The sequence below is a fragment of the Rhinopithecus bieti genome, unplaced genomic scaffold (assembly GCF_001698545.2).
Source record: "Rhinopithecus bieti isolate Rb0 unplaced genomic scaffold, ASM169854v2 scaffold_15572, whole genome shotgun sequence".
Taxonomy (NCBI): domain Eukaryota; kingdom Metazoa; phylum Chordata; class Mammalia; order Primates; family Cercopithecidae; genus Rhinopithecus; species Rhinopithecus bieti.
In genome coordinates this window covers 1,217,368-1,227,214 of record NW_016809536.1, presented here as the reverse complement: position 1 = coordinate 1,227,214, position 9,847 = coordinate 1,217,368, and positions in this window count along the sequence as shown.

Genomic DNA, 9,847 nt, shown 5'->3' with positions numbered 1-9,847 from the left:
CCTAGAACTTAAAGTATAATAAAAAATAAATAAATAAATAAAAATATATATAAATATAAAAAAAAAAAGAAAAGAGAAACAAATCAGTTGCTACTCAAATTATTTCAGCTTTGGCCATGGAGAGGCTTTCCAATTGTTTCTTATGTCCTTTGGCAGACTACCTATTGCATTTTTTTAAAGCGTGCTACTTTATTTTCTGACACGAAAAGGTTCTCAGACTCATGTTGTATATTTTCTGCCTTCATCCCAGACTCAATCATTTCTCCAAATAGCATTTTTTTTTACTGTAGAATTAAGAAAGAAACAATAAGCTATATCTCATTTTTGGTTGCAGTTGATATGCAGACACAGATACACATTGAAGTGCTAGTAGTAGTGTTAGAATTATTTGTTGGGGTCCATCCCACAGACCCCAGCTGAACGATGGATGAATAAGGTACTCAGACAGCAATATTTCAGTGAAGGAGTTGGCCAGGGGTCGGGCAGCTGACAGAAAGACTTGTAGCATCAGCATGCCCCTATTAGCTGGCCCTGCTTCCGTTTATTCTGCACGAATTAATGACAAAGGCTTTGAGTCAACACAACTGTTGGTAATTAACCTGATTGACCACCCCAAGCAGAAAGTATGCACCCTAAAGGTTAGTCTTAAGACCACATGAGTTTACAAGCTATTTAGATAAACTCCCCCACATTCCTTTGTATCTACCCTAATCTATTTAACTAAAGGTAAGGGTATAAAGCTGCCTTCAGCCAAGTGTTGTACTAAAGTTACGCAAACTCTCTGGCTTTCCAAGAGGGTTTGTGGCTATTTCCAATAACCAAAATTTTTCCCACCAGCCTGTCTGAACCCCAACAATTATTATTACATATTTTTGGCATAAATATTTTTTCTAAATATTCTATATGTGTTTATATAGTTCTTACCATAAAAAAAAAAAAACCACTGAATGATATTGCATAAAATGATTAAGACCATTTTTTTGTTGTTTGGACTATGTGAAAACTAAAATTAAATTTGGGCTCTAAAAGAAATTTGATCATCAATACTTCCAAGAAATGTAGTCAGATTGCATATAAATTTTAATTATATAGTAATAACATTTTTAATTGCCCAAATATTACTAGGCATTTATAAAGTAAAGCAGAAGTTTTTTTAAAAAAGGTTTCTGTGACATTCAAGTAACAGAATACTCACAAGAAATTAAAGTTTAAAATACATTTTGAATCCCTTATTGAATTTACTAAATAGCAATATGGAGTCTTGCTAAATTGTCTACTACTAGGAACTGAGCATAAACTACATAAATTGGAGTGATATAATATGCTGCCATGGCAATTGAAAAGCTTATATTTTGCAGCTGAATTTTAAATTGAAATTATGAGACTCATCAATCATTTTTATTTTTACACAGTAGTTGGTAGAATTCTGAGATTTCATATTTGCTTATTGCATAATACCTCCATTTATGTACATATTAAAAGGTGTTTTTTAAATTTTGATTAAGTAAATGCCCCCATAAACCATAGAATAGTTTATTAAATATTAAGAATTATCATTGGTTAAATTTAGAACCATGTTACATGCATGTATTACAATTTATGTTTTCAAGCATACAGCTATCTATAGAAATAAAGAGAAATGACTACTTCTCAGTTATTTGAGATTTGTTATCACATTTAATATTATTAGTAAGCTCATGCATTATCAGTATCTTTATTTCACAGACGTAAGCGGGTATGACATTTGCCAAATTCAGACAATTATTAAATTTAGGAATTCTGCTTTAAATTTAGGTATGTTTGATTCCAGCTCAAATTATTAACATGGTACCATCAATTACAATAGGCATCCTGAAGGTTCTATTGTATAGTCATATAAAATAAAAAATTTGAAAAGTTACACAAGATAATATTATGATTTGTTCTGATAAATTTGTTACAAATAAGTAATATGCCAGCTTAATATTAAAAATGTTGAATATAATTTTAAAGTAAAGCATTAATGCATTTTGCAAATGTAGATTCATATAGTAGATTCACTTATGCAAGACCATGCCTGCCTCCTTCACAAAATCTATGTGTGTTCCCAGCTTTACCACTCACCATTTATCATAGGCAATATAACATGTACATATACATTGCGTTATTAATAATATATATTATGTTTATGTATACTGTTAAATTATATAAGTACATTTATTTTGGGGATGTTTAGAAAATTAGGGGCATTAAATATATGGCCACATAAGATACACGTAAATTAACATTTAAAATGCTTGCCACAAAGTAAGCCGTGATAGACATAAATATTATTTACAACAACACATGCTATCAAATGTTTTGTAATGTGTATATAAACAGTTAATACTTGAGTTTGTGGATTTCCTATAAGAAATGTTTGATATATTACTTCACTAATGTGATTTGACATAAGAATTCTCTTTAATTATTTACACAGACTCGTTGGGAAAAATAGAGTAATTAATATAATGAATCATACCATCTTACAAGCAACAATTTAGTTGTAATTATAGTAGTAGATGCAACCTAATGAATAAGAAAAATGAATTTTATAATGCAAATTTTTCTTTATACAATACAATAAATGTCCTATACTCAGTTACCCAACGATTTTATATTATCTAGTAAGAACTTCTTATATATTATTTTACATTAGTTAATCATAGAATCATGTACCATATTTGCAAGGTCTAACTCCAAGAAAACAGATGAAATATTTTGGTTCTGACTCTGCTAACAGTAGGATCTATCTATCATCCCATTTTCTATGACAGAGCAGGGAGGGCTACTCCGTAAAATAATGGGCAGAGTTTTGGTAAAGGATTATGATATACAGATAAAAATAATAAAAACAAAACAAAACAAAAAAAACACCAGAAGATGTTTAGGCCACATTTTTGTTTATCAGAAATAGATGACAGAAAACAGGTTAAGACTAACGAATCCGTTGCATATTTGTCCCTGTGTATTGTTGTTGCATATACCATCACTCTTCACATATAATTCCAAGGTCTCAGCAATCAAGATAAATGATGGCTTCTATTTCTACCAAGTGAATCATTATTAAAACTTTACCAAAAATATTTTCTTTTCATATTGAGAAAGAGAAAGTACATTTTACCTATCTATTTTCCTGGTTAAGTTCTTTATGATTATGTTGAAAATGATTGGAGATGGGTTGCTGAGGATAAACGAAACACGAACACAGTGGACTCTTCTTCCTTTTTAGCAGCTAGACATATTTCATAATCTATTCTATAGGAAAGATGCACAGTATTACAGATACTATGATTTGATTATTTTACTTAACTTTCTATTGTTAGAAGATTGCAATTAAAATCAGAATGTTTTCTATCATTATATAGATGCTATGTTTTCAAGACTGGTTTAAATAGAAGGGATAATAGAATTACAGAAATGGCCAAAAACTTTCTTTCAATTTGTGCTACTTTATTTCCTTTGTAGATGTTATGGCATTAAGTTCAATGTTTGCTTATTATCCTTTACCTCTAGTTTCTCAACACTTGCTTATAACTTAATGTTTTACTATTTATGTACTCTCAGACATGCTTTGAGGCCCTTATCCACTTCCACACTAATAACAGCATAATCTATCACCCATCTCATTTGCTTCCATGTAATTTTCTTTTTCATTTTCCCCTTAATTATTTGCACTGAAAATTTAAAGCCCCATGTCCTTGGATTCTAATGCAGTCCCAACTTAAATATTGAAAATTACACATATACACATGCACAGACATGTATGTCTGTGTGTCAAGGTTGTTTTTATTTAAAAAAAAAATAGTTGAAACCAGATAATTTAAATTTTGCCATTAAATAGCAATTAATGACTTCAACAAATTAAATGTAACTTGTTATATACTATTTGTATACTGAGAGTACTATGTTAGATAATTAGAGGGAGACTCTAAAGTACAGGGGAAAATTAAAAGTCACATAGATTTTGGAAGAAGATAAACCTGGCTTTGAATATCAGATTTGAAAATATACCTATAATTTGGACACTTTAAAGCACCTTCCCTGTTACTACTATGCTACAAAACCCAATCATCTTAATCCTGATTATTACCACTGCTGCTTATAGCAGCTCTCCCTACTTCAACTCCTGTCCACTTAGGTCAGTGCTATAATTTGAATGTGCAAGCCAAACTGCAAAATGTTTCATTTGGAAGTATTACTCTTCCAAAATGTAAGCTTTGAAACTTAATGGCTAATGTGATGGTATTAAGAGGCAGGAGCTTTTAAGAGATGATTAAGTTATAAGGGTTCCTCCCCTCATGAATGGAGTTAAGGGCCTTATAAAAGATGCTTTATGCATCATTGGGTTCACTTGCCCTTCTGCCTTCCACCACGTGTGGACACAGTGTTCCTCCTTTCAGGAAAATGTAGCATCAAAGTGCCATCTCAGAAGCACAGAATAGCCCTCAGCAGACAACTGAACATTCAGGCACCTTCATCTTGGACTTTCCAACCTCTAGAACTGTGAGAAAATAAATTTATCTTATTTGTAAATTACTCAGTCCTTTGTATTTTCTTCAAGCAGTACAAACTAAGACAGTTTTCATCATTGCATCCAGAATGATCCTTTACAGATATTTTTCCTCCTCTGCCAAAAACACTTCAATGGGGATTTTCCTCTCAGTAAATGTCAGAATCCTTAGTATGGTTAATAAAGGTACTAAAAGTTGTGCTTCCTTCACCCTATCCTTAATTTTTCTTTTATCTCATCCCTTACTACTTTCTTCCTCAGTCTCCATTAGGTTCCTTCACCTCCTCCAGTCTTTCCTCAAAAGACACCATTTAGCAGAGCATCCTCAAGCTACACTAACTTAATTTTAATCAAACACAAATACTTTCTATGCTATTTGTGCTTTATTTTCTCTCACAGCTTATCAGCATCTATAATATTATATATTTTACATATCAATATTTTTCTGTATATGGCCAGTAGATCATAAGTCATGTAAGTTTCTCTTATGTTTTGTTTTGTTTAATTTTTATTTGCTATATTGTGCATTCTGGGATGTTGGTTAACACTAGTGAGCATTAAAAAATAATAGTTTACTAAAAGAATCAATTAATTGCAATGCTGTTAATTCTAAGATATTCGACACAAAAATCTCAGTAAGCTGAGTATTAGTACCATTATTTTTTGAAAGACTACAATATTATAACAATAACAATTTTGCTGAGAATAAGTGTAATTTGCAAAGGTCTTATTGTAAATAATTGTTGTATTAGAAGCATTTATTACTATTAGTGGCTACTATGATGTTACTACTCCTAATTATTATTTTATTATTGCTGCTAACTTTTTAAACAATTTAGATAAATGTAGTTACCTTATTGCTTGAACCCATTTCAGAAAAGTAATACCTTGAAAGAAATACAAAATCCGATTTTAAAGTATCTCACCCTCTTGTAAAAATCTAGAAAACTGTACAGCTGAAGATAACATTTTTTCAAACACTGAACATCAGTCAGGAAAAGACTGTAATCTATCTCTGATAGAGGGAAAACAAATGAGGTGAGACCTAGGAAAGCCCTGCTTTATGCCCAGAAACTGTTTCCATACCACAAAGCAGGAAGGTGAGACCAGACAGAGCCTAACAGTCTTATTGAGTGGAAAAGACAAAGAACAGATTTATTGGAGGCAGACTCAACAAGAATTTTTAGAGCAAAGAGCTGAAAAAAAGAAATGTGCACACACAGAACTTCAGAAATCAGTAAAGAATCCTCTTGAGTCTCCTACTGAATGTCATTCTGTACATACATAGGGAGAAATCCTATGAAGCCAGGCAAAGAACAGACACCTCCAAAATAATAATTACTGGAAAACTACAGACCAAAAAATTTCCAAAACTCCTAGAGGCTTGTGAATCATTCAAGTTCAAACCAGCCAGAGGGAAAAAGTTCGTAAGCACTTAAGCCATTCATTATACACCAGAAATCTTCATCCCTTTGTAACAGAGTACAGCTAGCTCTGGACTCTGGATTTTACTCCAGAACAGCATTAAAATGTAACAGAGAAACAAGTTTCAAAGCTTCAAGCTGATATGTAAATAACTGACCTATCTGCCAGAGCAAAGTTAAATGCACTTTAAAAATTATTTTAATTCAGCTTTGGAAAATATAAAGTTAATAATATTCCCTAAACTAGTGGTCCCCAAACTTTTTGGCACCAGGGATGGGGGTGTGGTCAAGAATAGTTTGGGGATGAAACTGTTCCACCTTAGATTATCAGGCATTAGATTCTCATAAGAAGCATGCAAACTACTTTCCTCACATGCGCAGTTCACAATAGGATTTGAGCTCCTGCGAGAATATAATGCTGTCACCAATCTGACAGGAGGCAAAGCTCAGGCAGCAATGCTCTTGGTTCACCTCTTGTGTGGCCTGGTTCCTAACAAGCCAAGGACCAATAACAGTCTGTGGCCTTGGGATTGGTGACTCCTGCTCTAAACAATAGTATTTCCTAATCAAGCAAAAAGCAGGAAAATATTATTCATAAAATGGAGAAAAATAGCCAACAGAAACATTGGTTCAGAGCCCTAAAGCTTATGAATGTGTATAATAATTCAAAAATAAATGAAAATAAGAAATGCAAACTGTAGAAAAATCCAGAATATCTGAATTAAATATTTTACTGGATAGGATTATCAGCAGAGTGGGCACAGTAAAAGTATCAGTGAACTTGAAAATATATCAATAAAAATTATCCAAATTAATCACAAAGAAGAAACTACTAAAAATGTAATTAACTGCATTAGTGAGCTTTGGGAAAATATTAAGTGCTCTAATGCATGTATAATTGGAAGGATTGAAGAGGGACTAACATATTTGCAGAAGTTATGGCAAAAATGTTTTCAAATTAGATGAAAACTATAAATCTGTAATTCCTATTTGGTCTGTGAATCCCAAGGTGGGTAAACATACTTTTTCTAGTGCAATTCTGAAGTAAAATTTATATTCTAGAGTTACTTTTACTCTACTATTAAGGAGTGAACCTTTCTGGTGTGTAGTGAATGGCCTAAATGTTTATGAAGTTGTTCCACTCTGGCAGGTATAAGCTTGAATGACTGACAAGCCTCTAAGAGTTCTAGGAATTGTTTGGTTCATGATTTTCCAGTTATTATTATTTTTAGGTATTTTTTTCTTCGCCTGACCTCATGGAGTTTCACCCTGTGGAACATACACACACTATAATATATTTTCAGGAAATCAGTGATAAAGATAATATTTTCATAACAGAAAATTTTAAATACATATTATGTGCAGAAAATCAAAGATAAGGAATACTATCATCAGAAATAATGCTACTGTGTCCAGAAAATAATAGAATGTCATATTTAACACAGGGATTAAAGAAAAAGGCTATGATGTTAAGAAGCTTAGTGGCACATGGTAAACCCTAGAGCAACTACTAATAAATAAAATAAAAAATATAGCTAGTAAACTATATGCTTGGCAATTAAACAATTCTTAATAAGGATTTTTTCTTTTTTTTTTTTTTTGAGTGATTGATGAAAATATCCTGTATCTTGATTTTGGCTCTAGACGTGGGTATTTATATTTGTAAAAACATATTGAACTGTACTTTTAAACTCTGCATAAATTGTATTGTGTGTAAATTATGCCTGAAATAATTGATAAACATTGTAAGAATTTTCTGAAGATCTCCTGTGGATTCTGACAAATTTACAGAGTAATGAAAAGTAAATCTTGCGAGAAAGTCGCTCTTCTAACTGTTCTGAAATCACGACTCTTTCTGACATGATTTTCCAAATCACTTTTCTCTAAAGTTCTTTCAGAAACTCATTATCTTTATTATTCGCCACCTTACTCTAACCTCAGCCTCAACTTTTTCATAAACTTAAATTTGTTATTGTCTGCAGTAAACTAGTACTTCTTAGATTTCTTCCAATATCAAGAGGCACAAAAAATAGGATTAAAGATAGAGAGAAAGGGAGAGAGGGTAACAAACAGAGGAAAGAAGCGAGAGACAGGAAGAGAAAAGAGCTTGCAGTTTAATACTTAACTTTCCAATAACTATCATTGTGTTTTTATTATTATTCTTTTTTAACATATAGCATATATTAATTATCAACTAAAACAAGTTATAAATGCATAAGAAACGTGGCTAGGCAATACATCATTGTCATAATTTTGAGGTATTATTTCTTTTTCCTTTTGTTCTGCAACTTGGGATTGTCTTGGGGGATTGGGAGATATTTCATTTATCTTCATCTTACTAAAACTTATTACCAATAAATAAAGAATAAATGTTTGTTGCCCTTGAAATTATTTCAAGAGTCTTCACCATCCTCTTCTCCTCCTGCTGCCTCTAACACACAGCTGGAAATAATTTCACTTAACGTATCACTTGTAAGTTTATTATAGCACTAATCAAGGCTGTCTGATTAAAGTGTCCATCTGGTAAATGATACGTTGGAATAGTTTAAATCAATGTATTATGGTTATGGGTTGGTTTGAAGCTAAGACTTAAATATACCAACACCAATCTTGTCATATATTCTGATTTTCATGGGCAAAGGGAACGAATCTTACCCTACTCTTCTCAGCGTCTTAAATATGTATAAATAAGACTGATGACTCTAATGGACCCTGAAGTCCTCAGTGGAAAGAGGACTGGATAGAGGGATAATAGATTTCATAAAAGAAAAGTAATCACTTATATTGAGAACTCTTGCATGGATCAGAAGACTTAGCAAAACTGTGAGAGAAAGATTCTACCTGATTATGGGCACCTACCTCCTGAGGGAGCTCTCTCTGTAGTGAAACCAAGAATACTTTACTAGTGACTGAATACACTCTGTTGAGCAAGTCTGCGTTCAATGTCCATAAGAAGAAATGATAGACTTACTGGCAGAGCAAACAATTTAAGCATTGACTACAAGTGCAAAATACATTATCATCAAGAAGGAATGCTTAATTGGAGTGTGGAGCAGTTCAGATGGTATTAAGTTGAGACTCAGGGAAGATATGTGAAATCTCAGCAACTGCAGAGAGAAAGGCTGTTCCAAGGACTGCAGATTTACATCGAAGATGAATGAGATGGAAGCTCCCAGGAGAGCACCACAGTGGAACATGCAACACTACTTCAGGCAAGCTAAGCAGCAAGTTTCAGAAACAAAATTATCAGTTCAGGCAGGAGCTGACAAGGATGGTAAGAGTGCAAAGAAAGTGAAAACATGATAAGTTTATTAAATTATGAATAAAATTCAGCTCTTCACTTTGGGAAGTGTATTCCAAAGAAATGCCCAAAAGAGGAAATGTTGAGATCTCACTATTTAGCAGGTTGAGATTGCATTTATGTACATGATTTTTTTGTAACCTTTCCTAGGATATTCACACTGATGGAGTTTTACTATTTTATGTCTATTTTAATGTCTATTAAAATAATCATGAAATTTCGTTGGTATGATAATGTATGCATCAATGTAATTTGATTGTATCATTAAACCTTGGTCATAGTTACTAATTTACTGAATAAATGAAGCTATCTAAAAGCAGGAGAATGGTTGAGACATCAAAAAACAAAGCATATTTTTCAGATTTCATTTGCTTTTTCCTGAATACAGTAGTTTAGTAAAATTGTATTAACTCAGTTAATTCAAAAGAATGTATATTTTATTAAAAACCTTTAGTTCTATAAAACTCTTCCTGTTTCACAGTAGAAATCATTATGTCATCATATTGACTTAATTTCAAACTGCTAGTGATAACACAGTGATGTGGCCTTGTCATAAATTTAAAATAATATAAAATATAAATACATTAAAAT